General features: G+C 41.8%; 1 protein-coding gene across 1 annotated transcript in view; it reads left to right on the plus strand.

Annotated features, from left to right (window-relative positions):
• The first annotated feature begins 1324 nt into the window (after window positions 1-1324).
• l1camb (L1 cell adhesion molecule, paralog b) overlaps window positions 1325-9959 on the plus strand; it is a 77078-nt gene continuing 68443 nt past the window's right edge. The window contains 1 exon segment of the mRNA XM_079588793.1: window positions 1325-1428. The gene's annotated coding sequence lies outside the window, so the exon portion shown is untranslated.

The raw sequence follows: 9959 nt of genomic DNA on the forward strand, positions 1-9959 counted from the left end.
CAATGTAATAAAATACAAATACATATGGAAATCATTATACATACAGATGATATTCACAGACTGGAGTGTCCTCTGTATTTGAGGTGTAGGGTTGTCTTCTGATTTGGGATTAGACATGTGTTCTGGCTTTCTCTAGTTTTATGGATGTTTACATATTTTTAGTGGACAACAAGACAAAAATACTGATGACATTTTTTTTATAATATAACATCTGAGATCTATTCCAGTGGATCCTGATTGCTTGTGACTGTTCCGGTAAAGGCACAGGAGGGACGGAGCCAGACGGATCCTGTCAAGCCATTCTAGTTCAGACTGGACTTACGTTAAGTGCAATACAGAGATTTATTGATGTAGAGAGAGAAGGAACGACCCTTGAGAGAGTCTTCTCTTATCAGATTATCAAATACCAAAAGGAGACTCTGAATTAATCCAAACCTCCCAGAAACGAGCATAAGTGTCCACATGCACACAAGCAGACTGCAGAGGTCCTGAAGCTCAGGCTTGTGTTCAGCAAGCGCCGGCGTGTGTCAGAGGGCCGTGTTACCCCACACCCGCTCCATCTGCTCCATCTGCAGGGGGGGGGGGGGGGGGGGGGGGGGGTTGGGGGGGGGGGGGTTGTGTTCTGTGCATTGTGCTTTTACACGCATATTCATGTTCCATCAGTATTGGTTTTAGGAAAACTAAATTAGATATTCTGCAGATCTCTAAATATAGATGGATGGAATTTCAGCTTAAAGCCAATAATCATCATTTTAACTTAAAGGCATAAGGGTGAATGTCACATGACCAGGACACATTTCTCACTCAAAATGAAAGAGAAAATTAAATAATTTTTTTTAATTGGCCTGTTTGTCACGATTGTTTGTATTTTTCCTCATATAGCAACATAATGCTTTTTTTTTTATTCCTGGAATAAAAGCACTACTGTTATTGTGTATAAATATTTTAGATAATATTTTATTATTTAGGTATCACAGTAATGAGACTGAGATGTTTATGCGTTAGAAATGGGTAAACATAACAAAGAGCCAGGGTGATGTTGACCTGCCAATGGCAATTAATGTAGAGGAGGAAACCTCTTAGAATACCTTGGAGACTTCAGACTGATGCTCTGAGGGGTACGGGGAAAGCTTAAACCTCTCCATTGTGGCGGAGACAGAAAGAAGGAGGGGAGGGATAGAGGACCAGAGAAAGAGATGATGTCACCTCTGCTCATCCGCCAATCAGAGGTGTGTGGGAGGAGCACATGCTGAGGGGGGGGGGGGGCTGAAGGGTGTGTTCCTCCCTCACTGCAGCATCCGGCAGGGCTTCACCCATTGGATGGGGGAACAGAGAGAAAGACAGAGCAGAAGCAGAGAGTAAGGCGTGTCACCGTGACCGTACACCAGAACCTGTCTTCTGTCCAGGACCTGCACACTACCTGTGAAGGTAAGACGCTCCAGAGATAATTTCAGGAACAAAAACTGCCTTTCGGCTGTATGTAAGCCGTGGGTGTGTGTGTGTGGGTGGGTGTGTGTGTGTGTGTGGGTGTGATGGTGATACCTCAGTCATCAGGGGCCGAATGCAGCTCGAACACACCTTGGCCTTGTGTGTGTGTGTGTTCACATTAGTGAGGGAGCGTGTAGATTCAGAACTGGCACTCTTGGAGATTGATGGAACTATTATTGTTATCAGAAATGGAGATTTTTTTTATTTAATTACAGTCGGTTATTATGTCCAATAATTGGAGATTATTTTGATAGACTCATTTTCAATACAAACATGTGTGGATGAGTGAGTATATTATTGCAGAAGCAGGGCACTTTCTATTCCCATCAATTCTGGAAATCAATTAGTTGAAAAGTAAGCGTGGTTGTTTTATATGTAATGCACTCTGTTGTGTGTCTGACTCGATCACGCTGCTATAATACGCCTCTTCAGGAACAGTGTCTGAGAAAACATCAGTCAACTGTGATCTGTATCATCTTTATCAGGTCAAAATTATATATTATATCAGCAATGTGCTCTGCCACCCCGCCTATCTCTCTCTCTCTGTGTGTGTGTGTGTGTGTGTGTGTGTGTGTCGCTAGCAGGTGAACGGCCTCAGCCATTGTTTCTTTATGTGGCATGGATGTTATGATGTAGCCCGAGCTTATAAGAAAATGTTTTAAATCTTGTAATGTTTGTAATTTTGATTCTCCGGGATTGGCAATGCTCAGTGTGTCCTTGCTTTCACTGGCCTCAGTTATAATATGGTAAAATGCTGAATCACAAGCATGGCATCATATAATTAAATATGGCACAATAAATATGGCACTGCACTGTTATTTAACTGAGCATTAAATTACATAATAATAATAATAATAAATACTAATTGGGTGAGGGAGTGACAGTAGATTTGTCATATTTCTCTCTTCTCATTAATCCTTTTTTCCTTTTTGGAAAAGTTGTGAAAATGCTATTGTTATTGTTTTCTTTTCTTTTGCTATTAGAGCGAATGCAAAATTATGCGGTATTCTCCTAGAGAAATCCACGTCTGCTTCTGAGACCCCATAAATCTGCCGGGTCCATATCAGGGCTGTGTACGATCTATACGTGTAATAACAGAATGACCGCATCTGTATTATTCGGATGAAACCTGATGTGGACGAAGCTTCATCCGGAGGAGCGTTCACTCTTCACAAAAACTCTATTACATGTACAGTTTCCATAGAAAGATGCCTTGACAAATTCACACATTTATTTATTAATGTTATTACAACTTTCACTATTCAAATAACTACATTCGAGGGCCGGATTATCAAATTGAAAAGTTGAGGTGGGAAACTGAAACGGTTTCAGTAAATAAGCTAAAGTAAGTGGACTGCATGTATATAGCGCTCTCACAGACCCATGGCCACCAAAGCGCTGTACATGTGGTGCGTTCAAGTCCTCCTGGGAAGTTCGTGCGCACGAGTTGGGAAGTCGTGTTTACGACGGCCTGTGCGTTCAAGTCACTTTCGTCAGAGTAAAATGGCGGAGTACTTCTCATAATTAATTACACAAAAATACAGCGAGGTTCTTAAACTCTAGTTCTAGAAAATGAAGAACAAAGATTTTGCATAAGGTGTGCTTTTAAAAAAAATGTTTTTAGTTAATTTATGAAGCCACTGCAAACTTTAGCGTTACATATTACATTGTTATTTTATAATGCTGTTATATTCTGTGCAGGCGATTAGCTTACTGCGCTGTAAAGAGAAAAGCCTGACCAGCTAAATACCTTGTGTTGTGGTAATCCGCCATGTTTCTCAGTGACGCCCACAACTCGTAAAGATCGGGGCTTAGAGAAAACCCGTTCAAGTGCGTTCAACTCGTAAATACGATCTATACGAGATGACTTAATCGCACCTATATTGCCTCACATTCACACACCGTGAATGTGCTATATACACACCGCCTAGGGCTGGTAGGGCCATGCACGGCTCATCCAGCACGTCGGGAGCCGCTGGGGTTATGTGTCTTGCTCATGAACACCTTGACACTCGGTCAGGTGAACCGGGGATTGAACCACCAATCTTCCGGTTTGTAGACTACCTACATGACCACTGAGCCACTGCCGGCCCGTGAAGATGATGATTCAGTGAATGCGCTGAACGAATCCGAAGAGTTTCAGACCGTTACGCAAGCGCGTTTAGATAGAATCGAACCAAAAGAATGATTCATTCACGAATGATTAGTATGGCTGGTTCAGTCGACAGAAATACGGGACACACATAATAACTGCAGAAGTATTCACACGTAAAACGTTTCTCAGGTCAAGCGGAGCACGTATCGCACTAAGTAGTTTGTTTAGGCTTGGTTTGTAGAGAATTACAAACATGCGCACATATATATTTAAACGCACATAACTATAGAATTAATTCTTGATGCGCACGTGAGCGCCATCAGTGTTTCTCACAGGTTCAGTTTAAAGTCTGTGTAGAGAGAACGGTGTCGTCTTAGCGGCCCCTAATTTAATAACTAATGATCACTTTCGACGGAAGTGAATCAATCAAAACTAACTTTAGCTGGAAAATAACATTATTCAAGAACCGCTATAAAGCCAAAACAATCTGTTACCTTAAATTATACGTTTATCTCTGTAAAGCAGCTTTGAAACAATCGACACTGTTAAAAGCGCTATATAAATGAAGATGACTTGACTTGACTAAACCAGCCACTCCGGTGGTGCCGTCGGGCCGGGTGGAGATGATTGGCGGGCCGGTGTGACCCTAACCCATAACTTTAACAGCGCAACTTTATAACAGAACAACAGAACATTTAGAATTTCCACCAACCAATCACAATGCTGAACACAGGCTTTACACCGCTGATAACCGTCTTCCACACAACATCCTTACGGTTTCAGAACTGAACTGAATTTAAGTCCACAGGGTTCCTGCATCAAATCAAATATCATAGACATGCTACTATAGGCTACAGTCTATGCTAATATTACACCCTGAATATGTCAGAACCCCCCCTACGCTGGACAAATGTCTGAGACTTGCACAGTGAAAGGAGAGCGCAACACCACTCTCCCATTTTCATTGATAAAGTTTCATATTGCCTTCTAGCGACTAGTCAACGTCCAGCTTCGTGGCGTCATGGCGTTTATATACAGTATAGGGTACAACGGGGCTGAAGCCACACCCTAAGAAGAACATGCTCTCACTAATCCCAGAGTGTATGATTGCAGAATATATATATATATATAATAGCACAGATTTTATATTTGTTTGCAGATAAACACCTAATACATAAATGAGTTCATGACAGAAATATTACAGACAGCTCTCTGTGTTCATGCACTTCAAGCATTACATTATTAATTTGAATTTCATGTGATTAAGTGCAGTATATTTGACATTTAATGAATGCACCCTTTCATTAAGTATGATTTGTAACAAGATGAACAGTAGGAAATAATATCATCACACGATACTGTCAAATGAAACACATTACAATATGCTTACACATTTATTCATATATCATCAAAATGAAAAAGTGAAACATTTGTTCTCATTAGTTTCATCACCTCATGCAGTATGAAGTAACACTGAACTATTGTGTTTGTACTGTCCATTAAGATGATTCATGTTTTAAAATATTGCTCATTGTACATCATATATTGTGCATGTATGAACCGAAAAATTACTTCATTTAAAAGTATCATCGTTAAATTTTGTAGATATCGATCCAATCAAAATCCAAATAGCTCATATCTAATAAAGAGCATGAGGTGTAGGAGACTCATCTCTAAACTGGACATGTCTCTGTCTCTGGATGGGCTCCGGTCCTGCACTTCACTTCTCAGCTCCAGAAGTACAGGCTGGGGTTTCGGGAATATACCAGTCAAGTCTTAGAGATTCATTTCACAATAGCTTTGCTGAACATCTGAATCATTCTTCAAAACTCCTTCGGCAAAGGAAGGAATTGGGTGGAACGTGAGGACGAGTAAATGAAGACATCTCCATTTTGGGGTTAACTATTTCTTTAAGATGATCTGTTTATATAGTTTGAACAGACACATGTCGTTGACGGATACGTACACTCCAGTGGCGACTGCTGGTCTTTCAAAGAGGGGAAGCTCATGTTCGGCCTACATCATAAAAATGGTCCAAAACTTCCATCAAAATATGTGTATCGTGATTGTCAAAACATTAGGTAATTAAACAGAATTTTATTAAGTTTAGTAAAAACATGTTACAATGTTTACATGGTACAATGACTGTAGGCTTCTGATTTTATTATTGCTTGACACACGATTTCATTTCAATTCAATTTTATTATTTTGATTTGATTCGGATCTTTATTCAATATCGATTCATTTGGATAAATATTAGGTAGCCTAACTTTCATTCATTATTATTTTTTCAAGAAAAAAAATCTCATCTAATGCTGTAAACATACCGAGCCCTGTCAGCTGGTATTATTATTAAAGGTTAAATAACAACTCAAATGAAATATAATACAAATATAATATAAATATGTCATACAGTGCACATATTTAGCAAAATACTCCTCTCTGTAGCTAATTTTTCTAGCCAACTAACGTGCAATGGTTATTAAATGGCTTTCTTGATCCTGAGGTAACGTATGTTAAACCTAAACGTTGTGACATTGTTCTCCAGCTGTTTTATTGACCTCTTTCCGCGTTGAAAAACACTGATTGCTCGATATTAAGTATGAGGCATATACATTTTGGTAAGTTGTACTGGATCTTTCAACATGCTGATTCGTGTTTATTTATTATTTACTAGTTGTAAAGAGTGAGAGAAATCGAGTCAGCTGACCAGCTGCTGATTCTGAACGAACTCGTCTTCGAGATGAACGTGTTCTAAAGCATTTTTAGTCAATAAAATGTTAACAAAATAGCCTACATATATTTGACCATTAATTGTTGGCATTATAGGGGAAGCCGAGCTTCCCTTGCAGTCTTAAAGAAGTCGCCACTGGTACGTTCTCAGACCGCATCCTGGCCGCTGTAGTGCTGGATAGATGCATGCATGAACATGGCAGTGGAAATCTAGAACTAATTCACTGCCAACGAACAAACAGATTAGTGTTGGAGAAAAAGTGCAAAGCAGGACACACCAGATTTCATTGCCTCAGTCTTCATCTATGCCCGTCTCTGATCCTGACCTTTCTCTGTCCACTTCCTGTCACACAACAGAGTCTTTGTTGTGTTCATTGACTCCTCTTCTCTGAAGAACAGTGAGTGCATCAGCTCATCAGAGTCCTTCATCTGCTCACATCAATGCATGGCGCAGTTCTCAGAATGGCTCATAACTGTAAATCCTGTCCGAGTTGCAGAGATCAACTTCTGGACAAACACAGTGGACACACTGCCAATATATATAAACCTTCAACCAGTATATCTTTTTCTGGAATCAAGATCACTGTAAAAAGTGAACATGCAGTTGTTGCTTTAAGGAGGTATTTCTAGCTGATTCTACCTATACATTTAAATGTAGTTGTTGTAACCTACTTTAATCCATTCATGTAACATAAAGCAAGGGAATGCTAACTTGAGTTCATACTAGATGCAGTGCAGTGAGGCAAGTGGATGAGGACAGCACATTTCATTGTACATGTTATATAGCAACAAAAAAACCCCTCTAAACTATGTGTGTGTTTTCATACTGCTCGTTGGGCTTTACTAGTTACAGTTTATGATTCTACATAGATACATCATATAATTAGTGAAGCCCAATGAGCAGTAGGAAAACACACATACTGTACACTAACTTAATTGTTCATTGTTGTGTGGGAGAGGAACTTCTACTAGTCATTTGTAACTAAGATTTTTTTTTGTGACGCTCCTAAAAATGTCTTCATTATCTCTATGTTTTCGGCCATCACTACCCAGACCGTAGTGTCGGCCCGGATCCCACATGCCAGATGTGGGCCAGATGTAGGCTAGAGGTGGGCTAGATGTGGGCCAAAGGTGGCCAGATGTGGGCCAGATGTAGGCTAGAAGTGGGCCAGATGTAGGCTAGAGGTGGGCCAGATGTAGGCTAGAGGTGGGCAAGATGTGGGCCAAAGATGGCCACATGTGGGCCAGAGGTGGGCAGATGTGGGCCAAAGGTGGCCAGATGTGGGCCAGATGTAGGCTAGAAGTGGGCCAGATGTAGGCTAGAGGTGGGCTAGATGTGGGCCAAAGGTGGGCAGATCTGGGCCAGATGTAGGCTAGAGGTGGGCTAGATGTGGGCCAAAGATGGCCACATGTGGGCCAGAGGTGGGCAGATGTGGGCCAAAGGTGGCCAGATGTGGGCTAGAGGTGGGCTAGATGTGGGCCAAAGGTGGGCAGATGTGGGCCAAAAGTTGGCCAGATGTGGGCCAGAGGTGGGCCAGATGTGGGTCAGATGTGGGCTAAAGGTGGCCAGATGTGGGCTAGATGTGGGTCAGATGTGGGCTAAAGGTGGCCAGATGTGGGCTAGATGTGGGCAGACACTATTAGAGGTCGACCTATTGGAGATTTTACCGATAATAGGTTTGACTGTACGTGCTAGTAACCGATTAATCAACCTATATTTAAAATGGATACTGTATTAAAAAAAACATAACACTCCAATTAAAACAGTGATGAACTGAATTGTATTAAATGAAATAAATATGAATATATTAAAATGAGAAATTTAACAGAATGAAATTTACAGAAAATAATTTAAACATTAAAATATTACAGGTTTCTACCTAGAAAACATACATACATTTCGGTGTAACTTTGCAAGTCCCATGTGTTAACACGGATGTATTAGCTAGCTTTCATGTACTGCATTATGCAATATACATTTTTACTGCATGTATTAATATTTGAGACAATTGTACCTTGATCTGGGCCGTGGCTGGGCCGTGTCTGGGGCGGGGCTGGTCTGAGGCTGGGTCTGGGTCTAGGTCTGGTCTGGATCTGGGGCTGGGGCTGGGCCGGGTCTGGGTCTGGTCTGGGGCTGGGTGTGGGGCTGGGTCTGGGCCGGGTCTGGGTCTAGGTCTGGGTCTGGTCGGTCTGGTCTGGGTCTGGGCCGGGTCTGGGTCTAGGTCTGGGTCTGGTCGGTCTGGTCTGGTCTGGGTCTGGGCCGGGTCTGGGTCTAGGTCTGGGTCTGGGTCTAGGTCTGGGCCGCGTCTGGGTAGACTGCATTCAATGCTGTGAATATGAACTGAGTTTCTTCATGTTCATGATCAGCGCAGGAAAACGTCATCTGTGGAGTACATGTCATTAAAGTTTTACATGCCTGTTTATTGGGATTAAAATCGTCCTGGTATTTTACTATGGTTGCTAAAACTATGAGAGTAACTGCATCAGTTTGATCATAGTATTGTGTTTGCAAGTAAAAGTCAAGGCCCTGGAAAGTTTCTGAAACACACACACACACAGAGACACACACACACACACACACACACACACACACACACACACACACACACACACACACACACACACACACACACAGACAAAGGTCCTTGAAAGTGCTTGAATTTATTATGTGCAAGAAGTTTTCTGGAATTCCATATGAGGGACTTTTTGTTGAGCATTGCCAAGACGTTCAGCCGCACAAAACTACGATGGAACCTCAACAACTGCAAACGTGTCCTCACAAGTGCTTGAATTTGAAGTTAAATCAATGTGTAACATGTGAACTACGCTATCTTTATTTCTGAAAGTGCATTCACCGTACAATAATCACAAAACAACAACAAAACTATAAAGAAAACTATAATCTTATAATAGTAATGCTGCAATAAACAATAACACCCCCGTCCTGTTCAGAAGTTAATGCATGATGTTTCCCAGTGAGTGCGGTTTAACATCACAGGACACACACACCACCGTGAATCATCCGCTGTGACTCGCAGTAACTGTGTTAAGAGTGTGTGGTCATTGAACAAGTGTCCATCTATTCTCCAGAGCGTGTCCTCTGCAGTGTGTGGGTGATAGCCTGCAGTTCACTGACGTGTTCCCGGTTCTCCCCATGTGAACGCTGCCGTTTCCCCGTAATGTGCACGAGTGTGTGTGTGTGTGTGTGTGTGTGTGTGTGTGTGTGTGTGTGTGTGTGTGTGTGTGTGTGTGTGTGTGAGTGTGTGTGTGTGAGTGTGTGTGTGTGTGTGTGTGTGTGTGTGTGTGTGTGTGTGTGTGTGTGTGTGTGTGTGTGTGTGTCAGTGAACTGAGTGGCGCTCTCATGAATAAAGCATTGGTGAAGTGTTCCAGGAAAAGCTTTGACCGCTCCTGAGAACAACACGGACAGCTTTATACGTCTCAGAAAGCTGATGGAGCTCCAGCATCCTCACACACACATTCTTTTACTGAGTCAATAATGTATGGTGATGTATGCAGTGTAATCTGCTTCTTAAGTCAATGATTGTAGGTTCTGTAGTTATTAGGAGATGGTATTAATGTCTCTCCTGTGCAGTCTCGTACTGGTCCCAGTGTAAACGGGGACGTGTTCTGACAGCTGACATGT

The sequence above is a fragment of the Phoxinus phoxinus genome (genome assembly GCF_949152265.1).
Source record: "Phoxinus phoxinus genome assembly, chromosome: 18".
NCBI lineage: Eukaryota > Metazoa > Chordata > Actinopteri > Cypriniformes > Leuciscidae > Phoxinus > Phoxinus phoxinus.